A 12,144-nucleotide genomic window follows, 5' to 3' on the forward strand; every position below is an offset into this window, starting at 1 on the left:
GATGAACTCAGATCCCACTAGAGAGATAGGTGCACCTAAAGCCCAAACTACATGGGGAGCATGGACAGGGACACCCAGGTGTTGGGCATTAAATTCATGCTTATCTGTAGGACTTAACTATGTGTTGAATAGAATACCAAAGTTCAGTACTGTTACTCCAAAGGAATTGAATGTGCCATGTACTAGATGGGGTAAATGTCTAGCAAATGAAATCTTTCAAATGCAATCACAACCAAACTAACTAACAAACCAAACCACACGTTGAAAGAATGAACTGGAAAAACCTGCCAACCGTAGGCTTTGCCCTGTGGCTGTGCCTTGAGAACCCCTAGCTCAAGGCCATGGAGATAAAATTTGAAATAATAGCTCTGAGGCATCTGGACCAACACATTCATTTCTGGACATTTCTGGGCATCTGGACCAACACATTCAAGCTATTCTTATCCCCCTTTGCACTTCCAGTGCCTAAAAGCTTGAGATATGCCTTACAGAGGCCCATTCTTCACTCCTTGCTATATGCTTGGTGCATGCTTTTGGTATGCCTGTTCTCAGTTTCTTGCATACAAGTAAGGAGAAGCACAAAGTTTATTAGCCACAGACAGCGAGGTTGATATCTCCTTTCTGCAAGATGGTATTTGCATTTGTATCCATAGGTGCATTTCTTCCACAAAACATGTTTGTGTCTTGTGTTCTGAAACATTTGGTTTCTTCCAAAAAGATTGTCCAGATTTGGGCCATAATGGCCAAGAGGATCATTAGGAGGCATGACTGTTATATCTTCTTCTTCTGTGAACATACACTTAACTAGATTCAATTTCTAACAAGCTACCAGACCCCAAAATGGCATCACCTCCCTAGGTACTACAGTGAGTTTATATACTCTATCTTTATATTGATTAGTAGCAATATCGTCTCCTTTCACTGGTATATATCTTGAATAGCCAGTTATTTTGATGTTTGTTGGACACTGTAGCTAGATCCAGATGTGTAGGCACATGTGTTTCCCTAGGGACAATATGTACCGCTACTACCTGTCCCTGAGGAACACCCATGCAGGCATAATCTGGCATATGGCACATTGCCCTGGGTAGGGTAGGGGAGACCTGGGATGATTCTGGGATCCAAGCAAATCGTTCACAAAAGCCTTTGTCCTTCCATGTGGCTCTGTTGCTCCACTTGCTTTCTGTTTCCAACTTCTGTTGCAGTTTGAATCTCAATTCTCACAGGTTCTTTCTCATTCACCACTCTGACACCATATAGTGACCACTAGGATCAATAAAACAGGCATATGAATGAGAATAACACATTTTAATCTGTGAAGTAGTACACATCTGCAGACTTGTTATCCGTCTCTTTCTACTTGACCCCTAGCTGCTCCCTGAGAGGCTTTCTCCCAATTCCCAATTCCAATTGCAATAGATAGAGAGTATCTATAACTTATAACTTCTATCACTATAGGCTGCTCAGTCTCAGCCATAACCTTCAACCTGCTCTTTGCTGTTGTGTGTAGAGAAAACAGGGGTCCTAAATTGAAGTGGTGGGTTTAGGGCTGATTAAACTCCCATGCTGTGCACACACCCCACTGATTTACCTGCCTCTGGCAGGGAAGGGAGAACAAGCTGCTGGCAAATGGAGTGGTTCCTGGGCTACAGGGGGGCTGGTGCTTACCTCTGCAGCAATGGTGGCCCTCCCACAGGTGGCACCCACCTGCAGGCACCAGGCTCAGGTGGTCCTGGGGGTCACTGCAGCCACAGAGGGAAGCACTGGGCCCCTGCACAGGTCAGGCAGGCAGGTAGGCTTTTCTTGGGTGGAGCTGCCTTCCCGGGCTGCTGTCAGGCTGCCTTCAGGGCTTCCTGCAGAGCTATGGAGCTGCATAGAGTCTGGTGCTTCTCTTTGCGGCTGTAGGGGCAGCAAACTGTGCCCCTACTGTGCCTCAAATCATTTAAGGCACGTTATGCCATCAAATTTCCTACAGTGGCTGGAATTAATGCACAATATGTCACTTAGGCGTGCAAACACCGACACCATTAAAGCGGTACAAAAGCATTTAGCCCTATTTAAAGTGTTGTGCACACACGCCTCTCATTTTGTCTACACATGGTCTGTAACCGAGTACTTTCCCAACCCTGACTGTCAGTATCGTGATCACTTGCCTGTATGCCATAGTGGTGGAAGACTCTCTCCTGCCATGTCTTGATGTTTAAACATGATCTCAATCGGGAGGCGGTAATTCTAACTGACACTGCATAATGATATCTTGATGTAGGTCTCTTCTGGGGCCCCAACCTCCTCTATACCCCAGCCTACCACCACCCAGATGTTACACCTCCATTCATTTGCGGCAGTCTTAACTGGCAACTTTTTCTGTCTATTTCAGGCTCATGCATGTCTCAATGAAATAGAATTAGCATGGACTACCAGACTTTTTCTTCAGTCCGCAAGTCCTGCGGTTGGTCTCTCTCAAGGGTTGAGCCCTCTAGTAGCTCAATTACATCAAGAAAATAATGCAATGAAAAAGAAATAAAGCCCACCTGGACTGATGTCTGTGATCCACCCTTGTTGGTCCCAGCGTGTATTGCTCAGTCTGGGGATTTCCCCACCTTGTGTTCACCGGGTTGGGTTTCTGGCTACCTTACTCAGCATGCCGCTGACCTGTAGAGGCAAAGGCACAGCAGGCCAAACTAACAAAAAGAAAAAGAAAGTAACTTAAAGTCAATGACCTTATAACTGGGCTCAGCTGCTCTCCTTCTTGTAGGCCTTTCCACCATGGCAGTTCCCCCACTGCTTGCACCACTCTGCTCGGTGGTGCCTCCCAGGTTAAATGAGCTCCTCAGAGCTCCACAGCCAGCTAGCTGCTGGCTCTGTTGTGTCCGTCCTGCCCATCCTCCCCGGTCTCAGCACACAGAAGCCTGCTCCTCGGCTCCCTGCGCTCCCCACGCTTCTCTACTTCTGGCTTTCCACTTTCCTTTTTCTTCCTCCGGAGTTGCACTAGCCTCATGGAACAGCTGCTGCGGAACTGCAGCTGCCAGGGGACTCTTCTCTCCTTTGCTGGCTCCTACCAGCTCTCGGTAAGTACCTTCCTTGTTTCCTTTCCCTCACAGTGTCACAGAATTTATCTGGTCTAAGAGTCCTTCAAAAGCATGTGATTACAGATCAGCAATATATATATGAAAACCCTAACAAAGAAATTACAAATATATATTAATTGAAGAGATATTTTTAGTGCAACAGCCAACTATGAAACTTCACAGTTGGCTCCCAGTTACAATTAAACTATACCATTTTACGCCAGCTGATGATCTGGCGCCACATGTCTTTGGCGTAATTTATGACTGAAACTGATTACAAATCTATATAAGGAATTTCAAAGAGGGTCTGCGGTAGGCACCACCTAGATATCAAAGGCTTCTCTTGAAGTTTTGACTATAAGACTATAGTTCTGAGTTCTCTTAAGGAAGTCATTTAATTGTAGCTGGCACTTCATCCGGAGCAGGGTGAAATCTGATAGCAGTTTTAGAACTACACTAGACCGGCAGCCTTAAGCCTTAATATTGTAAGGATAGCTGTATACATTGCTACTTGTTTATTTGTGTGACCATTGAGAAATTTCATAAAAGTGTATAAAAACACACACTCACATGTATTAATTTTGATCCCTAAAACAGAGTATATACAAAAGAAATGATGTTTGCACAGGTGGAGTCAGCATGATGCCCCTGTAAAAAAAAGTAGCAGATAGATAATGCAAACTCTGACACTGGGACAACTTTGCCCAAGTCAGTGGAAAATTAGCCGTAATACGAGTAAAATTCTACCAGTATAAGCTGGATCACTTTCTTCCATCGATCTGCTTCCATTCCAGGAAATGCAAATAGGTTTTTAACTGCTTCCTAATCATCTTGTGGCATGGCACTATAACAATATGTACTTCCTGAGACAGCTGCATGTCTGGCCATTTCTGATTTCAGTGGACTCTCCATTGGTATACAAACCTGATGTAAATTATACTATAGTATGTGAACATCAGCCCATCCCCAGATACTTTCTTAAGAGAATAAATGAAAAGGAATGGAAACATAGCTCTGTGTGTGTGTGTGTGGTTTCAGGATTTTGGAAGGAGTAAAGGCTATTATTCTCTGGACTTGGCATTCCATTCATATTCTGTTAGTTTTTCTTTTTATGAAAAATCACTTTGTTAGATCAGTGGCTTCTGTACTGTATGTCTGAACATGTAATTTCTCTTTATTGAAGGTATATTTTCTCATACTTGGACAATGCTAATTAATCTCTAAAATATACGGTCATGACTGTGACCATGATTTTAATGTATTACTTCTGTATTTGGCTAAAAAACAGATAGCACTGCTAATACATTTAAACATATATGTCTTTCTTTTGTTCAAATGTCAAGATAAAACTGAATATGAATTCTGACTAAGTAAACCCAAGAGTTTTTTTTAAGCTTGATGATATCTTGGCTGGGTTACTTACTTGACTGATAAGACTTGTGCCTACAGCATGCATAAAGCTTGAAGTCCTAAGCCACTGTGTACAACTCAGCTCAGTTCCCAACTCCACTCCTGACCCTGTACATTAGTTTGCCTATAATTAATAAGGAAATTTGGAGAAGGCAAGAATAAATTAATTATACAGCTCTTAGTGAAAGAGTCATGAAAATCTTATTGTGCTTAATAAAATAAATCCTGGAAACAGGAGATTCCAAGAAATTAAACATGATTAGAATTAGAGAGTGTGGAATTTACTTCACATGTCAGTCTAGATAAAACCAGTGACGCTTGTACTGTTGCTTTAATTTCTTGTATCATCAGTGCAAGCCAACTTCTTATCTGCTTGCATTTACTAGCATTTCAGCCAATAGTCACCTACATATCTCATTCAGTGGATTCCTTTAGTTTTCATTTCCATAACTAATCCATTCTGGTTATGTGTTGTCTCTAGCTGCAAAAAAATAGTTCTGATTTTTCCAACTCATTTAATTTACCCTACCACATTTTAGGTGCTCTGTCATTGTCTATAGTATCATGTCTTGACCTAGTAATGCCACGTTAATTAGAAGTGGTCATAGTTTTCATTTTTGTCCTGGAGATCAATCATTATTATAAACTTAGGCATTCTTCATTAAAAGGAGACATTTGGCAAACCATACACTTATATTGTAATTTCCCCCTTTTCTTGCAAGAATATATAGATATTAGTAATTTGTAGTTATGTTAATAAGAAAAAGAATTTGAAGCCCTCCCTTGCTCTAGGAGAGCAGTTCTTATGCTCATATGGAATCTCCCTGTGATAGGAGCTGATGCAGGAACATTCACAGCCACAAGTACCATGTCTACTACCAATTTAAAGGAAAATGTCCTGCTACCATCAATAGATGCAATATTAGCATCCTCTAACCATTCACAAATAATTCCAAAATGTTTTGTGACTGCCAGTTCTCTCTGAAATATGATTGTGACTGAGGATATTAGCAAGAAAGTCAAGTAAAAGTCAAACAAGGCTATCTTACAAGAACCAGCAGTGAAACCTGAGAACATTAAAAAATACAGCACTATATTGGACAACTTTTTTGAATGAGTCATAGGATAAATATTTGATCTGAGCATGACTTCTCTAAACTAAAACTGACTTTCCCCATCCATTTTTTCTCCTCCACGAGTGCTTTGATCTTGACTAGAAGCAGAATGGATTGTAAAGCCACTCAGCCAGTTGCTTGAGCTTCATGCAACACATTTTCTGCATTTTGATGGCTTTTAGCAAGGTTTCTGTTATCTCAACAATCTGTAGAAAGAAAAAACATATGATTTCCAGAGGAAAAAACCAAGGTTATTTAGAAGAGTATAAAAGAAATTGGAGGGTAGTTCAATTCCAGTCTACTAAAGTAATGTTTCAAACAAATTTTAGAGTATCTCAAGATGTGCGTTATAAAATGGATATGGGTTCCATACAAAATAGCTATAATCAGACAAGGATTTTATATCATCATAAAACTCACACTTGGCTAAACATGATCTACAGATGAATGCTGAGGTTTTAGCAGGGTTTACTGCTTTCTAACATTGGTTAAGTGATAGCACTGGAGAGACAGCATCCAGTAGAAAATAAGGAAGTGATTTATTTTGTAATTTTAAAAATTATAATTGCAATTGAGACTGATTCTGAGCTCAGAAAAGCAATATTATCCAGAAAATTATAACAAATTGCAGTGTTAAAATTTCATCATTAGGTGTTTTAAGAGGTTTTTTTTGTTCTTATTTTCATTTTTTTGCATAGAAATTGAATTAGGACTACTTATAGCTATAGTACAATCACATCAGTGGTACATTGGTAAAACAAAATAATTCAAATAAAAATAATGTCAATCAAAAGAAGAAAATAAACCATATTATACATTATGTAAAACATTTAAGAAATGTACTTTTCCCTCAAATGTTCTAAAACTTATCACAATTAATATAAAAAGTACTCAGACTTTAGCTCAGGGTGCAAGAAAACGTACAGTACAGTCACATCTTACGCATATTTAACTTATGCGATTTCAACTATATGCGCTCGGCTGCTGCAGCTGGCCGCCAGGTGCTGGCTGGGGCATGGCGCTTAGTGCGGCACCGCATGGTACTGCCTGCACATGCCGGCATGGCTGGGGGCTGGGGGGCTCATGCTCAGCTGGCTGCCCTAGCGGGACGAGGCAGTGGAGGATGAGAGAGGCAAGGAGTATGTGCAGATTGTGCAGCTGTTGCACTGCATGCACGGGCTGTGTGGTGCCGCACCCGCCTTGTCCAGGCCCTGTGGCGGCAGCGGCTGCTTGGCGCCAAAGCCTGGCGATTTCAACTATACGCGATTTCAACTACATGCGCTGTCTTTGAAATGTAACCCTCACATAAGATGCAACTGTACTGTAATAAAAAACACACTTTAATTATATAAAGTTATTACAACTTATTTATTTATTGTTGTGTACTAAAGGGCACCAGCATCAAACTACACACCCAAAACCAAAGTCGGGAGGACATACAGCTTCTCACTTTGTACATACAAATACACATTTATGCCTTCATAAAGATATTCTTGCATTTGAAAGTTTATCTAACTCTCTTCCAATTATGCAGTTGGTCCAAGACATCATCCAAATAAATCCTTGCCTCTTACATAATTCCTGGACCATCACAACTACATCACTCTAACACTTCATAAAGATACACCCACAATGTTTGCACGTGTCCTTCAGGGAACTTTGAAAAGAAACTTTGGCCTTAAACTTTCATTTTGTTTTGATTTTGCTTTTTAATGCACTTAATCAAAAAACTATTTTTTTCTTCCAGAGAAAGGAGCATCCCCCCACTCACCACGACCTCACACACACACTTCTAACTATAATGAGCTTGTCACTGTTGGAAATTTTTTTTAAAAGAGTTTACCAGACACACACAGATTGTTATGAATTATATGAGCTATACCAATACCAGTTGGTGAATATGGAGACAATGGGACAGCTTCTCATATATGATTACTGCTACCCCTTTCCTCGTGCAGTTAAGAATTTGCATCCTTCATAGCTGCAGCTGTCTGTCAAGGAACCCAGCAAGTGGTTGTCCTATAAAGGCACTTCGCCAGCACTTTTCCCAATGCATATACAGCACGAAACTTCTGTGATATGAGCCATTTCCTTTGGCCTCAGGGTGCAATGTCGAAAGTTGTTCCAGTATGATTGTATGATCATTAGTAATGGAGAGTAATTCAACCTCATCAGCTGCGTTTCTTTTAATGGGATTTGAGGTAGGGAATGGAGGAGTTACTAGAAAATAGGACAGAGAAAGAAAAACAGCTTGGTTTGAAGCCAGAAAAGTGCCAGTATTCATCAGCATTGACACAGAGGTCTCACACTGGGAACAGCAAGGCTTGGTTTGGTTAACATCCATTGAGACTTAAATAAATAAATAAATACAGACTTGGAATATCCCATTCCACTACACCAAGTGAAAATACACCCTGAATTGGGAGTAATGGAAAGATCACTGAGAAATATCAACACTTATTCTACCAGGAACCAGCAAAAGACTTGAAGAGTCTCTATCATGTCTGACCATTCCTACAGTATGACATCATCCATCTTTATTGTTTGTATACATTACAGTGAACCCAAATAAATTTGGTAAGGAACTACATTACTTGAGGGGATATGGATGTCACTGAAAAAATATCCTTAGAGGTTGTGCATCTGTATCACTGACAAAATATTTATCTCTCTCTTGTTGAGAAAGTGCTTACAAAAATGCTGCTTTTTATTCTTTCGATAAATATTTTCTCTCCCTTAATTCATACTATTAAAAATAATAGGAGAAATATAATACAACTTTAAATGAGAGTTTATATATCACATTCTTTATGACAGCTGCTTTGATTTCATTTTAAATGAGCAAAACCTTTATGTTGAGTCTTTGGAGCTGACCTTACAGAGCAGCAATACCATTAGCCCTGAAGCACATGTTTCCTATTTAGTGTATCTGAGGTAATAGTACTCATGAGAGTGGGAGAAATGAGACTGCAACTTTCAGGAAAAAGTAGAAATCTATGCACGTTTGAATGGCATTAAAGTCACCTCAGACACCTGAAAATATGAAGTAAAATGGAGTAATATGAAGTCTTACAAAGAGCTGCACAATGAGTTCCTAAGAACCACAGAGCTTACCCACTCCATTAACATGCCATATCTAGCTGGTCAGCACCATTTGGGAGGTTGTACATATTTTGTGATCCCAATTTGAAATGAAGGGTCTGATTTGCCACTGTGTTACTTCAGTTTTAAACCAGCATAATTCCACTGATTTGTAAAAATACAGTCAACAGAGCTATACATTTGTTAGAGTTATGGGAGCTAGAAGAGCTACTTCAATACATATCAGAGGAGAATTTGCCTTACCATATTCACAAGAGGGCTGAATTACAATTGCTGCAGGAAGCATGATTTCCAATTCACAGATTTTTGTGCCAACTCACCAATCAGTGCTGCTTTCACATACTTATTTTCTGTTGCTCAGTACAACACTGTATTCTCATTAAGCTAATGCCCAGCACAATTTCTCTGCCCACCACTGGTTTTTTTTTCATATCTCCATGCATTGAAGACCTATTTTATGTCCTTTCCCTACTTTCACATTCATGCCTTCTCCATGTTACCTCTTGAATGGCCTCCTCTGCCTATTCAGTCAATGAGACTGAAAAGCTACAAAGTCTGAGAGGGGAAGGCAAGACTCTAGGGACTTGCAGATAAAGACAGTAGGTATAAAAACATGTCCCTGTCTTCTCTGTCCTGTTTTATGGCAGGACTTGCCAAGGAAGGAGAGAACTGACTGCACAAAAGAGAGAGGCTCCATGATTCAGAGAAGAAACCATGAAGTCATTGGTAAAACTCCTCTCCATCCCAGGGAAGTTAGATCAGGCTCCCTAGAAACATATGGCCCCTCACTCTTAAATCAAATAGCTCTCTTAAAACACACATCCACCAATAAATTATAATGCAAAGCCTGGTGATGACTGGGTTTTTAATTCAAATATAGAAACTTCAGCCAGCATAGCCTAGAGAATGCATCTAATTTAGACACATGCCTAAATGTATTGGTGTCCAATTTAGACTATGAGGTCAAAAGGAATAAATGTGGTTTCTTACAACCCTATCTAGACACCTAATACTTTCAGTTCAAAAGTGTGAAGCATCCACCAGCTCTTGTTGACTGTAAATCAGGTCATTGGAAGCTCTGTATTTCTGGAAGCCAGATCAGTTGTGGAAGAGCCTGAACACTGATTGAGGAACTTAACTCTGGGCACCTGAAGTGGCCTGAGCCACTCTCTTCTATAGAAGCATGCCCTTTACTTTTGTCCTGTCCAGGCCTCCTGTGCCTGCACTGTGCCCTCATGCTCTGCAGCTTTTTAAAAGAAGGCTTTTTAATCTCTGCCTTCTTTGTTTTTCTGCTTGAGGAAGTTCAACTTTCCAATCATTTTTCCCTTCTGCCAAACATGGCTGGAATGGTTTGCCTATGCTTCTATCATGTTATTATTATGTGTGCCCAGTTGATTGGAAACAAACAGTGACCTTCCACTGTGGCTAGATTGGGAAACAGGAAACAGCCCTGACAGCAAATGTTGAATAATGCTTATATTGAGTTGTGTGTGATATAGCCATTTGTGGTTTTCATCAGTACTCTAACTATGGAAGGGTAAACACAGCATGAGCCCCAGTTACCAACTTAAAGACAGTGCAACAATGGAGCTACCATCACCACAGGTCCAACCATCACAGCCATCCCTGCTACCAAGGACACAAAACTTAAATTTGTGCAGGGTGCATGAGAGAAAGATCAGTGAGAGAGATGGATGTAGATATAACCTCTTTGTCACTTTAGATTAAGTGTAATGGCATCACATATACAAGTGCCCATATATTCAGCTTATTTGAGTTTAATTTGCCTCTCTTTTTAGAGGGGATAGGAAAGTGGGGTGTAGGCAGGAGAGATAAATAGTTTTGTTTTATAGGCTTAATCTTAATTAAATAGGCAAATAAGTTCTCTCCCCTTCAGTCCATTGACTACAGTGATATTGAGAGAGGTAGTCAACTGTGTTAATCTAAAGTCGGTCAGAAGGTAAGATAGATATTAGGGCTATGAGACATTTCACCGGCTGTTTCATTTTCACACTGTTTTGAGCTCATTCTGAGCTCAAAACAGTGAAATTGAAATGAAATGAAGGGCTTTGAAGCAGGCTTGAAATGAAACAAGGGCAGTTGAAACGTTTCAAAAGTTTCGAAACATTTTGAGTTTCAAAGCAGCCAGACAGGTGGTGGGAGACAGGGGAGAACCAGGGCTACGATTGGGCTGGGGGAGGTATCTCAGCCCAGCTGAGATCAGCCTGGTTGCTTCCCTTATGCAGCCTGATTGAAATGTTATAACAGCATTGAAACAGCAAAACTGTTACGATGAAATGGTATGGAACAGTGTTTTTGAAATGAAAGAAAACTCAAAAATGAAACACTGTTCTGTCAAAACAGATTTTGAAGTGGAATGCTGCTGTTTTGCACAGCCCTAGTAGATATGCACTAGGGCTGTGCAAAACTTTGGTCCATGATTTGATTTGGGAGAGATTCGGCCTGATTCAGTGGCCAAATCTCTGAACCTGAATCAAGTCAGAGTACCCTGTAATCTCTCTGAATTGAATCGGAACACTCCAAATCAATTTGAAGAGATTTGGAAAGATTTGGCGATTCAGAAATAGACACAGCTTTTACGTGTTTTTTCTACATATCTGTAGATAGCAGGCAGCTGTGATGCTGGGGTGCATGGAGTATCCCACAGAAGCGTGGGGGGTCTCCCCAGTGTGCTCAGCAGCAGACCTGGCAGTGGACCAGAAGCATTCCTGGTCCACTTCCAGGTCTACCGGGGAGCACGCTGGGAGGCCCTTCCGCACCCCCTTGGCTCAGCAACTGGTGCCTCCTGGGTCTGGGGGGGGGCACCCAAGGTCCCCCTGTGGCCAATTGCTGAGCCTCCCTGGCAGTACTTCCGGTCCACTTCTGGGTTCACCACTGAGCATGTGGAGGCCCCCCCACGCTCCTGCAGGATGCTCCATGTGCTTCAGCATCGCAGCATTCATGAGCCATGCTGGTACCTCAAGATATGTAGAAAAAATATTCAAAGCTGTGTTAATGTCCAAATCAGCATTGAATCTTCAGATTCAGATTCCATCAAATCGAATAAGGGATAGTGATCCGAATCAATGAATCGAATCACTGTCCCTGATTCAGACTGAATCTGAATAGAATAGGGCCCACTTCGTGCACCCCTAATATGCACCTTTATAGACTAATTAGATAAGATATACATATGAGCACAAGCTCATGCACTCAAGTTTGCTTCATCAGATGCACTGGTCAGATAGGTCAAGTTATTTGCATCTGTATTTTCCAGATCAAACATATACTTTTTCTTCATATTTCTAACACAGGCTAGTAAAAAATGAAGTAGCTGATTATTTACTATAGATGTCCTATTTGAAACTAAGGAAGGAACCTAAGGAAGGAAACTAAGGAAGGAAATAAATTTTGGAGAAGCAGATATTGAAAAAGCAAATATAAGTCTT

Source organism: Crocodylus porosus, unplaced genomic scaffold (genome assembly GCF_001723895.1).
Source record: "Crocodylus porosus isolate Cpor-Errol unplaced genomic scaffold, CroPor_comp1, whole genome shotgun sequence".
Lineage (NCBI taxonomy): Eukaryota > Metazoa > Chordata > Crocodylia > Crocodylidae > Crocodylus > Crocodylus porosus.